The following is a 19,796-nucleotide window of genomic DNA, read 5'->3' as shown; positions in this document are numbered from 1 at the left end:
GCTCAGGAAGTTTCTTTACTATCACGAAAATTATTTCCTAAATAAGTGTCTCCTGGGGACGAGCTGAATGCAGATACACACAGACATACACAGGCTTATATACGCACAGACACAAGGACACCCAAACATACACACAAACTCACATGTACTTACTCTCTCTTTCTCTCTTTCTCTCTCTCTCTCTACCCATCAAGGAAACTCTCTTCTTACAACCTGACACAATGAATACAGAAAATCCTTGGTGTCTGGTGGTCAGCAGGACTCAGACGCCTCAGTGAAGTGGTTTCTGGCCTGCACCACCCCTGTACCAGGATCAAGACTGAAATACCAAGGAAACTGCCTCCTCGAAGCCCTGCATCATCAGAGGCCTGACTTTTCAAGGCAACCGGTGACTGGCTGTTTTCCCATGAGAGCTGGTGACTGAGGCTTCCAGTGAGATAGAAATAGGTTTGTTTGTTTTTCAGGTTGCCCACATGGCCACTTTCCCCAGGAGTGAGAAAAACATGGCACCTTGAATCAAATGAAAGGAGAAGGGAAGGGGAAACAAAGGCAATGTTCAAAGCTCAGCCTAGGACGAGGATGGACTGTGGCTCAGATGTAATTATTTTTTCAGTGTACTATTTGCTGTTTTCTCAACAAACTCCGTCTAACAATGTATTATGGTTTGCTTCAGTTTTGTGACCATTTGTCCTGCCATCATGGAGCCTAGCAAATGAAAATCTAAGTTACCATTGGTTGGTGTGTTAGCTTCCCAGGGCTGCTGTAACAAATTACTACAAACTGGGAAGTTCGAAACAATAGAAAGTTATTCTGTCAGAATTCTGGAGTCTAGAGGTCTGAAATCCAGAAATGGGTAAGGCTGCACTGGGTCTGGAGACAATAAGTATTTTGTTCCTTTCCTCTCCCAGTTCCTATTGGCTCTTCTGGCTATCATTCTAATCTCTGCCTTTTCCTCTTCTCTTGTGTTTTCTTGTCTTCTGCCTGTCTTCTAAGGATGCAAGTCCGCAGACTTAGGGGCTTACCCGGAAAACCCAGGAGAAGCTGCTTCTCTCACGATCCCTAATTACATCAGCCAAACCTTTTCCAAGCAAGGTAAACATTCACAGGTTAGAGGGCTAAGGACTCTGACATCTCTTTTTGGGAGGCTTCCTAAATCCCACTACAGTTGACATGGCTTCATGAGAATCACCTGGAGAGCATGTTCAAAAGCCACATCTCTGGACCCGGCTTAGAGTAGGAGGGTTCTAGGAATCTGAATTGAGTGCAAGATCCCTGAATAATTCTGATGGTTCAGCCAGGTTTGGGAAACCCTGCCTCTCCCAGATTCCAGTACATAACTAATTTAAGACATCTCCAGAGTAATCTTTCTAAAACAGAAATCAGAGCATGCCCCTCCTCAAGTTAAAGCCTCCACTGCTCCGTGTCCCACTTAACCTCTTTCTGACACTTACACACAGGATGTGCTAGCCCTGCAGGGCTTTTTATAATGCTCTGAAAGTACAAAGCCTTTTTTCTTCTCAAATTCTTTACAAATTTCCTCCCTCTACTTGGAATCCCCTCTTTTTTTTTTTTTTTTTTTTTTTTGAGGCGGAGTCTCACTCTGTCGCCCAGGCTGGAGTGCAGTGGTGTGATCTCCACTCACTGCAACCTCCGACCCTTGGGTTCAAGAGATTCTCCTGCCTCGGCCTCCCGAGTAGCTGGGATTACAGGCAGCTGCCACCGTGCGTGCCTAATTTTTGTATTTTTAGTAGAGACAGTTTTCACCATCTTGGCCAGGCTGGTCTTGAACTCCTGATCTCATGATCCATCAGCCTCGGCCTCCCAAAGTGCCAGGATTACAAGCCTGAACCACCGTGCCTGCCTTCCCCTACCTCTTTAGCTTTATTAACTCTTATGTATATTTCAGTGACTTCTGCTCCCTGAACCTGGGTTAGGTTTGGCAGCTCTCCTGATCACTCCCACAGGCACTGTGTTCACATTCCCTTCACAGAACTCAGTGCATTGGACTGTGATTGTAGGGTTACTTCTCTGTCTTGCTCTCATTTGATTGTGAGCTTACTGAGAAGCAGAACTATGTCTTATTCATCTTTCTCCAGTACTTCGCAGAACACGTTTGACATATAATAGGGCTTCAGTACATGGTTAGCATGAAGTGAAGAATGAATGATTACAACTTACATAAAATTTCCTATTTTCAAGATCTTTACCAAATTTTCTAAGTATGCTAATTCCAATGATAATTTTATTTAAAGTGAAGAAAACCCGCTGAGTTTCAAATTGCACTGCATTAGAAACAAAACAAAAGTAAATAAAAAGCAAACAAAAATATATATTTTTTCGTTGATGGTTGATGGTTCTGCCTCTCTTTCATTTGGGTGGGATTATTTTAGCTTACAAAACACATTTTCAAATTTCATCTTACATACCAGTCAAATGAGTTAGGTAAGGCACATAAGTATCTTCATTGTATAGATAAGAACATAGACCCAGTTAGATCAATTGACTTGTCCAAGTTCACTGAAGCATTCAGTGGTATTACCAAGAGTATCTGACTCAAAGCCAGCAGACTCTGCACTGCCTAAGTTTGGAACTTAAGTTAACTGTTAGAAAGTTTATTGGAAAATGTTGCTGGAATGCAGCTGGCCTGGGTTGAGTACAGAATATACTGGAGCAGAGACCCGTCTGAACGATACAAAGAGGAAACAGGATGGCACTATGGGGCTCACATCTACCTGGCCTGCCACCCCTCCCTCCTGTGAGGACACAAGGGACAACAGCAAAGCAAAGCCCCACTGCCAAAGAGCAGTGTCCACTGGGCTGGGTACCAATTCCAGTAGCGCTTGAGTAAGCGTATGGCCAAAGAAGTATATCTTTTTTTTAATTATTTTTATTTTTTTGGACGATCCCTCACTCTGTTGCCCTGGCTGGAGTGCAATGGTGTGATCTTGGCTCAATGCAACCTCCACCTCCCAGGTTCAAGCGATTCTCCTGCCTCAATCTCCCGAACAGCTGGGACTACAGGCATGCGCCACCAGGCCTGGCTAATTTTTGTATTTTTAGTAGAGACGGGGTTTCACCATGTTGGCCAGGCTGGTCTCGAATTCCTGACCTCAAATGATCCGCCTGCCTCAGCCTCCAAAAGTGCTGGGATTACAGGTGTGAGCCACCACGCCCCGCCCAAAGACGTATGTCTTTAAATTCCTAAACGCAGAAATGAATTTCCGGAGTTAATGAAGACAAGGAGAAAAGTATTAGAGCTGGTATGGCTTTCTCTGAGGTCAGGTCACCCCTCCTGCTGGATGTGGACAGAGTAGAAAGAGCCACACTTCCAGGGATAACCTTTAATGGACCGTGAGTCGTCCACTAATGACATGACTCACTGCATGTCCAATTACATTAGCACCTACACTACTTGGGGCAAGGACAAGAAATAGAGATATTAGATAAAATATGTGGAGTTAGCCTGACACAGATTGGATCTCAAGGACAAGTTCAGCAGTTCCTGCTGTCTCAGGGAAGCCAGTACCATCAGGGGTCACACACCAGCTTCTCCTTCAAAACTTTGCGCTTCTAAATGACAGAAGAGGACAGGAGACTGCGCAGCAGCAGTTTGGTGGCATGCCCCTTGGTGCTTTCAAATAATACATTCGTCGCTAGAGCTGTGGTCTCCAGGGTTGGGGGAGGTTCCCTAGGCAATGCTCAGGATGACCTCTTGTGATGGGAAGACAATGTTGGAGTTTCTATTTCTATTTATTTTCCATTTATATTCTATTACAAATAGAATTTGTATTTATGTAACAAAATATATTTCTTTTCAAAAATTTCTATATTTTGCATGTCACTTCAATAATACACATAATATTTTGAGTGAAGTAGTTTGATTACATAATTTGTAAATCAATAGATAGGCATACAAAAGAAGTAAAATGAAGATCATTTGTAGGTTACTGGCCTAGAGATACCAATGTAATCAACCAAAACATTTATGTAAGCCAGGCTGGAATGCTATAATTCAGTGATTCCGAATTAGAAACACCAGTCCACAAGTCTGTTTTGAGCTGGCTTCATGAGAGTAACTTAAAAATAAAAAATTTCAGGTGCTGCTTCTAGAGATGTTAGTTCTCTAGGTTCAGAGTTGGGTCCAGTAATCTATATTTCTCATCGTCTTCAGAGGTGGATCCAGTACAGCTGGCATTTCTCCTTTTTGCACCTTGGTTTTCATGCTGCACAACAGAGAAACTGGACAAGAGTCTAAAGCCCTTTCTATCACTGACATTTTTTTTCTTTCTTCTTTGTTTTTTTATTTATTTATTTTTTTTGAGACAGGGTCTTGTTTTGTCACCCAGTCTGGAGGCCAGTGGCATGATCAGGGTTCACTGTAGCCTCAACCTCCTGGGCTCAAGTGATCCTCCTGCCTCAGCCTCCCTTGTAGCTGGGATTACAGGTGTGATCTACCATGACTGGCTAATTTTTTTTTTTTTTTTTTTTTTTTAGAGATAGGGTCTGACTCTGTTGCCCAGGCTGGTCTAGAACTTCTGGGCTGAAATGATTCCCCCATCATGGCCTTCCCAAAGTGCTAGGATTGCATGTGTGAGCCACTGTGCCTGGCTTTATCATTGACATTTTGTGATTCTATTCATTTAATTGCTGTGAAGGAAAGAGCATTCCATAGGGAGTCACGAAAGCTTGGTGTTAATTTCTACTTTTTCATTAATTCACTCTCTGATACTGCATCTGGGCATCTCAGTTTTCTTACCTATTAAATAGGAATGATGAAATAATAGCATTCACTCAGTGCCTTCTAAATGCCAGGCATTCTAAGCGGTGAATATCTAGTCACCTATTTAATACTCACATTGGCATTACGAGGCCTCTTAAGTTTACTCTCACTGTTTTATATATGGGGACATAGAGACAGAGAGATGGGATGGTTTGCCTGAGTTCACACAGCCAGTGAGTGGCCTGGGTTCTAGCTCTGCCCTGCCATAAAAGCAATGGGCAAGACACTCCCCTCTTCGGCTTCTGCATCTATAAGACAAACTAAGATGTCTTCCGGCACTAAGGATTTATTCCTTGCCTCATGCCTGTAGGTAAAATTTTGAAAATAAGTGTTAATTTGAGGTGGAAACAGTGACAGTATCGGTCACAGCTGTGTTTGCTTGGCTGCGAGGGATCTGATGTGACTGCATCTACCCATGACGGGAGCCAAGACAGCCCACGTCTGCAGCCTTGGCCGCCTCTGAGTCTTTGCGTTGTCAGCTCCCACACTGCCAGGTTCCGTGGAAGGATGGAGATGGCATGACTTGAAGCGAGTTTGGTTGAATGAGATGGGGAGCTGTTGGGAGATGTAATGAGCCTAACATTTGTCAGCCAGGTAGCCCTGAAGTCTCAAGTCTCCCCCTGGGAGAGTATCAGGTGCCTTAAAAATGATTTGGCTCAAAAGCCCTCTCTCTATGTAGCGAACACGTTTCCCTTATGGATTTGAGATCAGAGGGAGCTTCAAAATTGCCTGAGAGTTGAGGGGAAATTGCAAGGGTAATTCTGTAACTGTGATGAAAGAGATGTTCTGATCTCTACCCTAAATTTGTTCAGTGAGCTTGGACTGGTCGTTTATTCTTTTCTGTACTCATAAACCCTTATGAGTTAGCTGCACCTTTTATTTTATTTTTAATGTGTTTTAGAAATAGGGTCTCACTTGTTGCCCAGGCTGGAGTGCAGTGGTAAGATCATAGCACATTGTAGCCTCAAACTCCTGGGTTCAAGCAATCCTCCCACCTTAGCTTCTCTTGTAGCTGGGACTACAGGTGTGTGCTACCATACCTGACTACTTTTTTCTTTTTCTTTCTTTTTTTTTTTTTTTTTGAGATGGGTCTTGCTATGTTGCTCAGTCTGGTTTCAAAATCCTGGTTTCAAATGATACTCCGTACTTGACCTCCCAAAACTCTGGGATTACAGGCATGAAGCCACCCAGCTTTGCAACTTTTAAATAAATGAAGAACGAGAGAAACAAGCAACAGCTCACAGCCATCCTGTCCCTTATAAACAGTCCTGTGAGAGAGGTATTATTGTGCACACTGTTGATGACCAAATGAACTCTGGAGGTTAAATCACTCAGCCTGGGTCACCCAGCAGGCAGATGAGGAGCTAGAATTTCATCCAGATATTCCAGGCTTCTCTGGGGCGTCATCTCCTGCACTCGCGCTGCCTCCCTGGAGCCTGCGAAATCACTCGGGCTGTAACCCTGTGGGAAGTCCACTGTTCTCTCTCATGGAGAGGTCTGGGTGGGGTGTCATCATTTGACACAAAGAGCTCTTTCACCGGCTGCCACGACTGAGGACCACCCAGGACAGTCAGTTTCAGCCACAGCTGGACAAATTTAGGTCAGATCTGTAGAAGAATTTCCTGGCAGGGTGGTTAGACAATGGGATGAGTTCCTGAGCAAAGCTGTAATTTTCATCTTCAGAGGATGTGAAAGAACAATTTTCCTCTGTCTCTAAGTTGCAGAGATATGAATTATGTTTCCTCTTCAGGTCCCTTTACACCAGACAGGCCTATGAGGCCCAGGAGATGCGAAGCGTCCCCTGAGAGAAGAAGTTGTTCATCGTGGTAGAAAGATGCAGTCAGGCTGGGCTCAGTGGCTCACGCCTGTAATCCCAGCACTTTGGGAGGCCAAGCGGGACAGATCATGGGGTCAGGAGTTCAAGACCAGCCTGGCCAACATGGTGAAACCTGTTCCTGCTAAAAATACAAAAATTAGCCAGACATGGTGGCATGCATCTGTAATCCCAGCTACTCAGGAGGCTGAGGGAGGAGAATCGTTTAAACCTGAGAGACGGAGGTTGCAGTGAGCTGAGATCATGCCACTGAACTCCAGCCTGGGCAACAGAATGAAATTTCACCTCAAAAAAAAAAAAAAAAGAAAAAGAAAAAAGAAAGAAAGAGGCATACAGTCTGCATACACTCACCACACTCCTCCTGTGTGCCCAGTACCGTCCAGACGCCAGGGATGGGGAAGAGCACGTGTCTGCAAGGATCCTTGGTGTTAGTGATGGGAGACAAACTCTAAAGTGAATGAGGTGATATCCCATTCTGATGACAATGGGAAGATAACTTGACAGGGAGGAACTTGGGACTGTGCTTGAGGGGTGATCCAGGAAGGTCTCTCTGATGAGGTGTCTTTTGAGTTGTCACCTGGAGGAGGGGAAGGCAGCACCCAGGTGGACACAGAGGGAGAGAGTGTCTGCAGCAGAGGGACCACAAGAGGATGAAGCCATACACCCCCAGCTCTGTGTGCCTCCTACCAGCTGACAGCACTGTTCTGAGCTTGAATTTCTTCATCTCTACAATGGGGACTCAGGACCTAGTTTACTGGCTTGTTGCGACAACTAAATGAGAAAAACGGATACATGTCTACCACCTCACTGACACCCCAAATTCTCCTTATTATATATGTAGTTGTACATGCAGATGTTTGAGAGATGTTTGGGTAGAACTCCTGTACAATCTGGGGTCAGGAGCAGAATTAATACGGAACGCTCAGCCAATCAGACCTTGAGTTTGGAGCAGCCGTGACTACCAGGGTGATTTTTGCCAAGTCAGTTCACCTCCTCCAGCCTCAGTTTCCCCATATTTAAAAGGTAGGCAATATTATGCTTCCCTCTGAGAGTTGCTGACAGGACCACATTTATTTATTCAACAAATACTTGCTGAACACTTAGTATCTGCCTGGCCCCTGTTTTGTGAACTGGGGGATCCACAGGGAGCACAGCCGAGAAACTAACACAAAAATTCTCACGGAGCTTCCAGGCTAATGGGGACTAAAAGACAAAAACAAAACAAAACAAAACAAAACAAAACCACATACAGATAATGAGGAAAGGTACGTGCACATCCCTTGCAGCGTTCACAGCCGCAGTGAGAGTCTGGTCCCCACTGGTTGCTCAGCAGCACTGCTGAATCCCAGGGCTGATGGAGTAGGCAGCAGCAGTGGCTCCCCATCTCCAAATTCCGTCCTCTGGATCAGGAGGTTCACTCACAGCTGCTGCCACATTTATTCCTGAACCCCGTGAGGGAGGCATGACCACCCTCAATTTATGAATGAAAAGAAGACAACCAGCTGGCTGTTTCATCCTGAAAAAACGAAGGAGAGAAGCCCCTATCTGAAGATCATGGTCAGTCTCCTGGCTTGGGGGATTGAGGCGGCAGTATAGAATCTCTTCCTAAGGAATTGGGGCAGTGTGGTAGCTTGAGCCGTAGAGCAAGTGTGACGTCCATTTGCTAGAACGGAAGTGTGTGAATAGAGTAGGCAGGCTGCCAGGCAGAACTGGCACCAAGAGATCCAGCTATGGATTGATGGACACAGAGTAACCTCCCTCCCCGAGCCAGGGCCGAGGATTAGGTAACTCCGGGTGTGTAGAAGCTGCACCGAGGTGGGGATGGTACCGAGGAGTGTGGTGGCCATGGAGCTGTACCCCCAGGGTCAACCTTCAATAAAGAACTGGTTGTTGTGCTGCAAAGCATTTCCAGGATCTACCCCACCTTTCAGGGCAAGGCTGTGCTCTTCCTGAGAAACCCTCAAACAACGTCTGAGCAGGGCAAGGGGACTAGAATCTGGACGTTTCTTCCCAGGACAGGACTCCTTTGATAGATGATCCTTCTCGGGCGCTCCTTGTTGGGTTGGCTGAAATGATCCAATCTGCATTGCTCTCTGCATGTCTCCCTGCCCAGGCCTGGTCACTGCCTTCCTCCCTTCTTTTCACAGGTGCTGGATCCACCTGTGAATCCTTGAAAGCTTGATGTCCCTCATCTTGATGTCCTTCCTTTTGTATCTTTCACATGCTTTCCCCCATAATATCCTTGCACTCTCCTTCTTCCCTCTCAGTGTCAGCTTCCTGGAGCACCCGGCTGACACAGGTCAGGACTGAGCAGGTGACCTAACCAAACACCTGCTCCTACAGCTGGGTGCGTGCCGCCAGTTCCCCTGGATGGGTTGGTGGGATTGATCTTACCATGTGTCCATCACAATTAATCTATAGTATGGCTCTTGGGGCCATTTGTGCCTCATTAATATTCTGAGCCAAATTGTTATGTTTTCTTTTTAGAATCAGAATGATTTCTAATCACACTGCATCCTGGTATGTGGGAATCTCCCATATTGTAACAGTTCAAATTTTACAGGTTGTGGAGTCAGAAAGGCCATCTATAAAATGGTTCATTTATTCATTTATTTTCCATTATTTGCCTTGGTGGCAAATTCCAAGGCATTATTCAATGACTATGTAAAACTTTACCTCTTTAGGAAGACATCTCCATCCATTTGGAAGCTTTAGGTTCTTTTTTCTGTCTTCAGTGCATACATGCATATACTGTGGCATTTTTGTCTTACCTTCTTAACCATGCCTTCTTGGAGTGCAGGAAAACTAGCAACTCCTTGCAGAGTGTCTGACACATAGCGTGGCTTTAGTACCTATTTGGCTTTTTAACATAAAGAAATCCAACATTTACAGAGGGTCATTATGTGTTAAGCCTATGTTAGATGCTGAGAAACAAAAGAAAAGTAAGTCACAGTGTCTGACCTTGAGAAGCTCATAACATAGATGAGGAGGTAGAGGCACAAACAACTAAATTTAGAGAAAAAAGCAATAGGCATATAAAATGTCTGCTCAGTAGTTTGAGTAAAGTCCAAAGTACTGGTTTCTTCTGCTCTGTAGACCCTCTATTGCCATAGTCTAATGTCTGTTTATCTGAGTCATGAACCCACTAGGAGAGTGAACCAAACCCTGCTGGAAATGGCTTCTCCCCTCCAGGACACTTCTCATGCTCTATGGTTCCCAGTCTTCCCTACACTCAGTCAAGACTATGATGAGTTAAAAAATACTGATGAACGAGAAAAACTTAAGAAAAAAATCAAAAGAAATATTAACCATAAGCACTGGTGTTTCCCAGTCATAAATAATAAGCATGCACTTCCTTGGGTTTTCGTGTGTGAGGCTATGCTGGTAGGAATGACCAGTATTGTCCAGCGTTTCATTTTGAAGACTTCTCATCTTCCCAGGCAATTAAAGGCTACTGTTCATGCTGATTATAGCTTTATTCTTGGGGGCTCCATGTTTTTATAACCTTCAGAAACAGAGCATCTCTCAACTTTGGATACAAATGATACAGTTTTATTTGATCTTAGTATTGAATGTCTTTACAAGAGTCTGCATGCTGTGACAGCCAAGGGGATTATATACCAGGGGACAACTATGAAATCAATCAAGGAGTAATCTCCTTGGAAAAAATAGTGCTTCTTTAGGAGGCAGTGTAATTGACTGTTCTATAGTAAGGATCAGAACTCAGGCAGCGTTTGGACAGAGGACTTTCAACCATAACTTGATACATCTCTGAAACTGGGGTTGGTACACTGTCCTGTCATACTGCATGACTGCTCAGCACATCAAGTGACAGAGCTGCCTCCACCGTATACCACGTACTGTAGCTTAACTTTACCATCACCTGTGACATTCACAACAGCCCTGCAAGATAGACCTTAGTATTGGCTCTACCTAGTTGATAAATAAATGGCATCAAAGAGATAAATAATTGGATCGCAGTCACACGGATGGCAAGCAGTGGAGCTGACATTACTATCTGGCATATTCATTCCTAGCCCATGTTTTCTTTTTTTTTTTTTTCCATGCTGCATCATTACAGTTTGTATCCTAGAATATTTTCAATAAAGCATAATCTTCTATCCAAATACATACAATGATGTTAATAATTTGATAGGTACTCTGATTTCACAGATATTTGGTCATTATAAAGATAACTTGGTCTTTTTCTGGGAATGAAAATTCTTCCCGATATGCCTAACCATAATTTCCTCTTTACGGGAACGTATTCTGTGCATTTGTATGGATCATATGCTCTGCCTGACATGACCTTCTCCCTCCACTCCTTGCCTTCTGGTAAATTCTTCTTTATTCTTTCTAAAATCTTCCAGGTACAGGTAATCAGCGTAACCTCTGTGCTCTCAGAGAACCTGCACATAAATGCATTACATCCTTTCTCACCTTCTCTTGAATGAGCCTCCACCATGGTGTACTGCCTTGTACTGTGAGAACAACTGTGAGCCTGCTTTGAGGGCCAGGACTGAGGCCAATTCATCTGTCTCCACATTGCTCACCACAGGGCCTGCATACAGCAGGTGCTTGAAGAAGAAAGGGAGGGCAGGAAGGATAAAGAGATTGCACTGTGTATGCCGACTTCACCCGTATCTATGTCAGACAGAAAGAAATACCACAGGGCTCCTGAAGCAAAAAGGGTGGCCATGGCAGGAGGCGGGACCAGAGGCTGCAGCAAGGCTGGGAACTCACAGAGGAGTCCATTACAGGGCTGAAAAATTGATGCTTAGTTTGCAGCTGTGGCTCAACTTCATGAGCTGTAGGAAGATGCCTGCATATGGACAGGAATAGGCTCCTGTCTTCATTTTCTCCACAGTCACAAGACACTTGGTTTTGTGATTTACTTTTATTTTTCTTTAACACATTTCTATTTTAACAAAGAAAATACAATCTAAACCTAGGAGTGTGATATGGTTTGGCTGTGTCCCCACCCAAATCTCATCTTGAATCCCGCATGTTGTGGGAGGGACCTGGTAGGAGGTAATTGAACCGTGCAGACAGGTCTTTCCCATGCTGTTCTCATGACAGTGAATAAGTCTCACGAGATCTGACAGTTTTAAAAAGGGGAGTTTCCCTGCACAAGCTCTCTTCTCTTGTCTGTCGCCATGTGCGACGTGCCTTTTACCCTCTGCCATGATTGTGAACCCTCCCCAGCCATGTGGAACCGTAAGTCTATTAAACCTCTTTCTTTTGTAAATTGTCCAGTCTTGGGTATGTCTTTTTCAGCAGCATGAAAATGGACTAATACAGAGTGGTATTAGAACTTTAAAAAAAAAAAAAAAGGCTATTTGAAATTACCTTGAGTTTCTTCTGGGTGGTCCTTCAATATACCATGACTTGTGTGAGTTTCTGTGAGCTTGAATTTAGCAAACTCAGTGGTTCTCTGTCTCTACTTTCAGCCCCCATCACCACAGTAACAGTTGGTCTCCTGAGGGTCGCAGCTCAGTTTCAAATATAATCCCATCGATGTCACTGTTGAAATTTCCATTTACAAATTACTCTTCCTTTCACAGGTGAAGAAATAACTCCCTAGAAATAATTAGCCTGAGGTTCCTCCATCATCTTTGGCTCCAATCTCAACATTTCACATTAAGGAATCTGAGGCCCAGAAGGAGAAGGGCTGCACCTTCTAGCTCTTGGTCAACATGATGTGATTTTCTTGGTCATCTAATTTGTTAAAAGTCATTGGTATTTAGAATGCTGGGATAAGAATTCCCTGTGTCAGTTTATTTATTGGTATGAATAGCATGAGCTAGCAAGTGCAGATAAACATAATGTGTTTTTATAAAATTTGATTCTAAAATTATTTACATGTTCAGCATTAACTCATTACAAATATAAAATATTGAGCCTTGGTGAAAAGTTTTATGGATACAAAGTGCTGTGTTCCTTTATACAGTTATTTTGGGGGGAAAAGGTGTCTTTCAAAAATGGTAATCTTCTCAGAAGCTTGTTCTGCTTATGTTTTTTTCCTCTGACAAAATAGAATTCAATCAACTTACATGTAAAACATAAAAGACCACGTGTTTTAGGAATTGTCATGGATTATGAGTTTAAAAGATTCTAGGATGTATGGATTCTAGCAGAAGAGCTATCCCCAAAAAAGTATTTTCCTAGAGCTCTATGTTGTCACATATGCCTTGAGTACTTACTACATATAAAGCTCTGAGTTAGGCAATGAGCGCTGACTTGGGGGAAAATATCAAGAAATGATGCTGTTTGTAGTATGAGAGAAGAGATGATATGTGATTGAGACCTACATAACAATAATGTGGTTAGTACTGCAAAAATATCAGTCTTCTGCAGATTAATCTATGGGCTTAACACAATTTATGTCAAAACTCTAGAGTTGTTAAAAGACAAAATGTTTTTAAATTTAATCATGAGTAGTAAACAAATAGGAGTAGAGGAACAAAAGCAAGACATAGAAATTGATTTATCTTATGCAATAATGTACTATATAGCTAAGAAATTAAGAGTATGGAATCTGCACCAAACTGGCAAAAAAATGAAAGAAAAAAAGCAAACCACTCTTCCTTCTTATGTCATGCTTTGGTGTTAAGAAGGTTGGGTGTTGACAAGGGGACCAAATCTCATCTTCATGGTGCCAGGCAGAGAGCATGGCCTGTAGTGCCTCCAGTCCTCAGGAGACTCTAGTCTGCAGGGATGGGCTTTAGTGGCTCCATTTTTAAAACCAGGGAAAGGTGTCTCGGAAGTCAAAAGGACTCAATCACACCCTTGTGGAGCCAGGGAGGGCAAAGTCCAGAAAGAACTAGTGGGTGCAGCAAGCACATGAGGCAGGCAAGAAAAGTGGGCAGGAAATTTTCTCTGACCTTTAGCTCATTCACATTGCTTTGTCACAGTGTAACCCCTTACAGGGACAAAATTTACAAGTATTGAGTCCTACACGGTGCCAGGCATTAGATTAAGAACTGTCTACATTGCAGTGAATCCTTCAGCAACCCAAAGAAGGCTGGAAGTTTTTCCCATTGATGGATCACAGTACTGACACCTCAGATGCTGAGACGCTGGTGACCTGCCTGAGGTTGTGCCACTTAGAGAAGCTCCTGAGAAGACCCCAGGTTTTGAGGAATGATGTTCTGATGAAGCATAGCCCCTCATTGTGAGCTCACTTTACTCAGAGATGGTGAACCGTGGACCTTCCCTGCTCCCAATCTGAGCACATCCAAATCTGCTTCATTACCATTCTTCTTGTCTTTCCATGGTGGAAGTTTCCCTGGCATTCCACAGTCTCTTCTTCTGCCTTACTTCCTGATATGGATTGGCTGTGTTCCCATCCAAATCTCACACTGAATTGTAATAATCCCCACAAGTCAAGAGCAGGTCTATCTGAGATAATTGAATGATGGGGGTGGTTTCCCCCATACTGTTCTCATGGTAGTGAATAAGTCTTATGAGATCTGATGGTTTTATAAAGGGGGGTTCCCCCGCACAAGCTCTCTTGCCTGCCGCCATGGAAGATGTGACTTTGCTCCTCATTTGCCTTCCACTGTGATTGTGAGACCTCCCTGGCCACGTGGAACTTTGAGTCAATTAAACATCTTTCTTTTTTAAATTACCCAGTCTCTGGTATGTCTTTATTAGCAGCATGAGAATAGACTAATATACTTTCTTTCTTCAGCCTTACTTTCACCCAAAATCCCTATCCTAAATCCCCAGAGAAGCCTAGAACCATTTCCCAGAAAGCGGTTAATGTGACTTGGAGTGAGATGAGGCAGGGGTCTCCAGTTGTTGAGTGGGGCTCCAAAGCTTCCATCTCTGCATAAGAGGAGCTAAGAGTGTCAACAGGTTTTGTTTCTGTGGACATCATGGACTCATTTACTGATTTAACAGGACATTATAAACATCCACTATATATTCTATGTGCCTATCATAGCACTAGGCCTTGGAGGAACCCATAGAAGTAGTAAATAAATAGGATAAGCTGTTTTATCAACTGAACATTTTTTTTGAGAAGTTACACATTGCAATTAATGCAGACAGCAAGTACCACTTCTTCTCTCCAACTACTGCCCCAGCTTCCCCCACCTCTAACTGCCTGCTCACTCATACGTGCACACACATAAAAATAACAAGAACTCATGAACAAAAACCAAGCACAAGCTCTGTAAATGACTTCCATCCTCATGGCTCTCCTCCCCCACTGTTGCTATGGGCAACCACTGCTAACAGGTACCACAGATTTGGGGCTGCACGGCCAGGCTGGCTGCATATCACACTGCAGCGCTGATATCTGTGTGTGGGCAAGAGAGGGGCACTCACCGGATGTGTACTGTAATTAGTCCTTCTCAGAATAGCCTCATTTGTCCATCTCAGATCAAAAGTGGACAGCCTTCTCCAGAGAGAAGATAATAGCTGAATTCTTGGTAAAGCAGAAACTTCATTTTCACAGCTCCCTAGGAGTGCTGTCCATAACTGGGGCAAGAAAGTAAAAAGCATAAGCACCCCATCTGGAGAGGCGAGGGCCAGCTGGACACCGGGCTGAGCACATTACATGCAGCCATGCCAGCCATCGTTCCTTAGGGCAAGCCCAGCAAAGTGGGCACTCTCACCCTCATTTTAGTGGACGGGCAAGTCGCTTACAAAAGGCACACAGCAAATGTGGGGCACAGCTAGAACTCGATTTCTTTCTTTTTTTCAGATTCAGAGATTATTCTTCTGCCACAGCACGGTACTGGTTTTCAGAGTGCAGCTCCGGGGCGGGACTGCAACTGATGAGGAGGGCTGCTAGATGTGAGCCAGGGGAACTCACCACACTGGTCTCTCCAGTTGCTTAGATCTGGCTGTACTGCTCATGATTTGTGTGACTTGGACTCATCTTTCTTTTTTTTCTTTCCTGTCACCCAGGCTGGAGTGCAATGGAGCAATCTCAGCTCACTGCAACCTGTGCCTCCTGGGTTCAAGCAATGCTCGTGACTCAGCCTCCCGAGTAGCTGGGATTACAGGCAAGTGCCACCAAGCCCCTCTAATTTTTGCATTTTTTGTAGAGGCAGGGTTTTTCCATGTTGGCCAGGTGGGTCTCGAACTCCTGACCACAAATGATCCACCCGCCTCGGCCTCCCAAAGTGCTGGGATTACAGGCGCGAGTCGCCGTGCCTGGCCAAGTTGGATTCATCTTTGAGCTACCTCCCAGGCCCTCCAGAGGGGCTCGTGGTCTCACTGGTCTGTCTTCATGACTCTATAATGCTGGACCTTTCTCTTCATGCAGTATCGGCCTTGGGTGCTTGGTCCGTCTGATGTTCCTGCACCTCCACACTCTGCATTGCTTGTCCAGGACAGCAACTGACCTCTTACGTTGAGGTTTCAGCTCCTCACCTGTGTAATCCTGAGGCAGGATGCAGCATCCCCTCCTCTTACAACATACTCATCAGTTCAAACAAAGAAACAAAACCAGGGAGATTAATATCTCCCAGAGCTAAATTCAGCTTAAAATAAAATGAGGTCATACGTGTGAATAAAGTTCCAGGAACATAAGCATTCAACGCATGTTGTGTTTTCTACCTCTATGGGTTCCTCTAAAGCCTAGTGCTATGCTAGGCACATAGAATGTGTAGTGTATGTTTATAATGTCCTGTTAAATCAGCAAATGAGTCAATGATGTCTGCAGAAACAAAGCCTGTTGACACTCTTAGCTCCTCTTATGCAGAGACGGAAGCTCTGGAGCCCCACTCAACAACTTAAATTAGGTCAGGTTTTGTTTCTGTTCTTTGCAAATGAATTCTATTGTACTCTTAAGTGATCATTCTGATTGGTCTTGCCAAACAGGGACCTAAGTCTGTTACATACAAAACCTGAATATTATGTCCATCTCAGAATTAACCAAAGACTGATCAATGACCAAGCTTATCCAATCATTGACGGAATGACCTCAGTAGGACAGAGAGGAAAGAGAGGCTGTACATCTTTGATCAGGGGATTTATCTTCAAATCTCAAATTGTCATTTGTAAAATAGGGATGGATAAACAAACAAAAAGAATATCATGACAATAACATTAATAAAATAAACTACAGTTTGGTGAGCCACCACTAGGTCCTGTTATTTTAACACAGATGATCACAGTTTTTCTTAATTTTTTCTTTTCCTTCTCTTTCTTTCTTCTTTCCCTTCTGTGACAGTTAATTTTATGTATCACTTGGCTGGGCCACCGTGCCCAGCTATTTGTTCACACATTTTCCTACATGTTTCTGTGTGGGGTTTTTTGGAGGAGATTAACATGTATTATACATCGTTTGAAGTGTAGACTTTGAGAAAAAGAAATTGCACTCATAATGTGGGTGAACTTCTTCCAATCAGTTGAAGGTCTGCATAGAACAAAAGTTTGTCCTCCCCTGAGCAGAAGGAATTCTGCCAGCAGACTGCCTTTGAACTATAACTGTAACTCTTCACTGAGTCTCCGGCCTGCCAGCCTATCCCATTAGGTTTTGAACACACAAAACCTCCACAATTGTGTAAGCCAGTTCTTTAAAACAAATTTCTCTCTCTCTTTCTCTCTTTCTGTATGGACCCACGTGCATGTGCACAGATGCACATATACCTACACGTATGCACACACATGCTGCTAGTCCTGTTTCTCTCAAGAATCTTTTCTTCTTTATTTCCCTTATTCCTCCTTTTCTCCCTATCTCCTTCTTTCCTTATAGATTAGGAAGTTGGCTTAAGGAGATATAGTAATTGCCCAAGGTCAGCAAGCTTGTAGGTAGCCAAACCTGCATTTCAGGTGGGTCTCACACCAAAGCCTCCAAAGCTTCAACATTTCCATGTAGTGAATTGCCAAGCATTCTGCAAACCATAAGGTAGCTCTGTGAGTGACACTTAGGTCACCCAGTATATCTGGTTTTGGCTTCTCATCCCGCATTGTCTGTACTGCACTTCTGACAGCTGCAACAGAGAGTCCAAGACCCTCTCAGATCTTCCGGAGCCTCACAGAGTCTAATGCTAGCCATCTATTGTCTTTCCTCCATTGTATTTTGCAAGCAAAGCAGACATTTTATTAGCATTAACATTTCATGGAATAAAGAATAATTGCATTCTATCCATGTGTCTAATCCACATAAGGTGTAGTTAAGCTGCCCCTGCAAGCTCTCAAGTCTCTCTTCCTCTCCAACTCCACCTCCCGCTTCACCACCTGAGCTTGTTCCTCCATTAATTCCTCCGTAGCCTCCCAGCCTCAGGTCCTGTCACCTGTCCCTTGCATACAAACCATTCTCCACAACACAAATGGGTAATGTGTTTAAACTGGAACTTTGACTATACCATCCCTTTCCTTCATCTCAAGCAAAAACCCATCAATTTTACTATTGCTCATAGAATCAAACCGAAGCTCTTTAGGGCTATAAAGTTCCCCATTATCTATTTTCTGCCTTAATATCAAGTCTCAGCTCTCACAGACACTCCCTGTTACCTTATGCACCAGCCATAATCAATGGCATTTTCCCCTGAGGTGGGCTATATTATTGTTCAAAATGGTTGACACTGCTCCTTATCAGGCCCCTCCCTGTGGAACATTAAATAAATTCAGCCCTTGCTGTCAGTCTTGTCCATGTGACTTGCTTTGGCCAACGAGGTACAATGAAGTACAACAGGAAGTGGCAGTGCCCTGCTGACCCATCACGCCGTCTGCCACTTTGTCTCTGGCAGGAGACCCACATGTTCCAGAGGCTCGTCCTTTAGCTTGGACTGCAGAATAAAGATGGTATGAAGCCAATGCTAAATTAACCTGTGATCATTATGTGAAGTGAGCAACCAATCAGGGCTTATAGTAAACTGCTAAGATTTGTTATCACCACATGACTGACTTTATGCAAACCAAACCCTCTTTCTGAATCAGGTGGCCCTTCCTGTGAAGCTCACTATGCCATACACTTCATTTTTGTTAGAGCCGTTTTACGTCTTTGTCTTCCCTATCAGCCAGAGAAGCCATCCAGGGCAAGAATTTGTGTGCGTTTGTCACTGTATCTCCAGTGCCCAGAACCTGACATTTGGAATGTGTTGTCTGAATGCATTGAGTTGTGCTCTTAACCCACAGATTTTGTTTAAATACCGATTGAGTTAATAGGAATCAAGAAGTTACTATCAATACCTAGGATCAGAGAGAGGTGTTGGGTGTATAACTAAGATCAGAATGGTATGCATTACAAAAATGAACAGAGTTTGGTGTTTTCCAATAGATAGAAACTATGGATGTACAGTATTGAAAAAAGAATTCTGGACATGACACCAAGGCTGATATAAGGGCATTCTAAAGACTTTCTACGAGCTGTGGACCATGTGGATTTCCTTCTTCTTTACAGTTGTTAAGAAGAAAAGTTACATTCACAACATTCTTAGGTTCTCACTGCTTAAAGTAAGAAAAGATTTGAAGGAAGAAAAGATCTGGTTGTACAAAAGTATTGAATAAACAATATCAACATTTGCTGGGTGCAGTGGCTTGCGCCTGTAATCCCAGCACTTTGGGAGGCGGAAGGCGGGTGGATCACTTGAGGTCAGGAGTTCGAGACCAGCCTGGCCAACATGGCAAAACCTTGTCTCTACTAAAAATACAAAAATTATCCGGGTGTCATGGTGCATGCCTGTAGTCCCAGCTACTTGGGAGGCTGAGGCAGGAGAATCGCTCAAACCCAGGAGGCTGAGATTGCAGTGGGCTGACATTGCGTCAATGCACACCAGCCTGGGTGACAGAGCGAGACTCCACCTCAAATTAAAAAAAAAAAATCAACACTTTACAAAGTCAGTGATTCACAAAAGCCTTCCTGACAATTGCCCTTCTGCCTTGGCGGAGCTGAGATGTCACGCACTAATACGTGCTGTTAATTCCGTTCCCCTTTGTACATCTCTCTCGCTTTGTTCTAATGTTATCCTGATTTACATTGTCCACGTTGGTAGACACCAGGACATAGACAAGATGTAAAAAGCATGCACAGGAATATAAATTTCTTAAAAATTGAACCCGAATAAAATTATAAGAAGGCATAACTAATTCATTCATTCATTCATTCATTTAAAAGTGAATGTTGGTGGGTTTTGGGTGCCGATCAGCCACTGTCCACCCTGCTGAGGATTCTTTCCAGTTTAAGAATTGCTTATTACAAGGATATCCAGGATATTTTAT

Source organism: Papio anubis, chromosome 14, assembly GCF_008728515.1.
Source record: "Papio anubis isolate 15944 chromosome 14, Panubis1.0, whole genome shotgun sequence".
Lineage (NCBI taxonomy): Eukaryota > Metazoa > Chordata > Mammalia > Primates > Cercopithecidae > Papio > Papio anubis.
The sequence above is the reverse complement of the archived record's forward strand: the minus strand, read 5'-3'. Positions refer to the sequence as shown.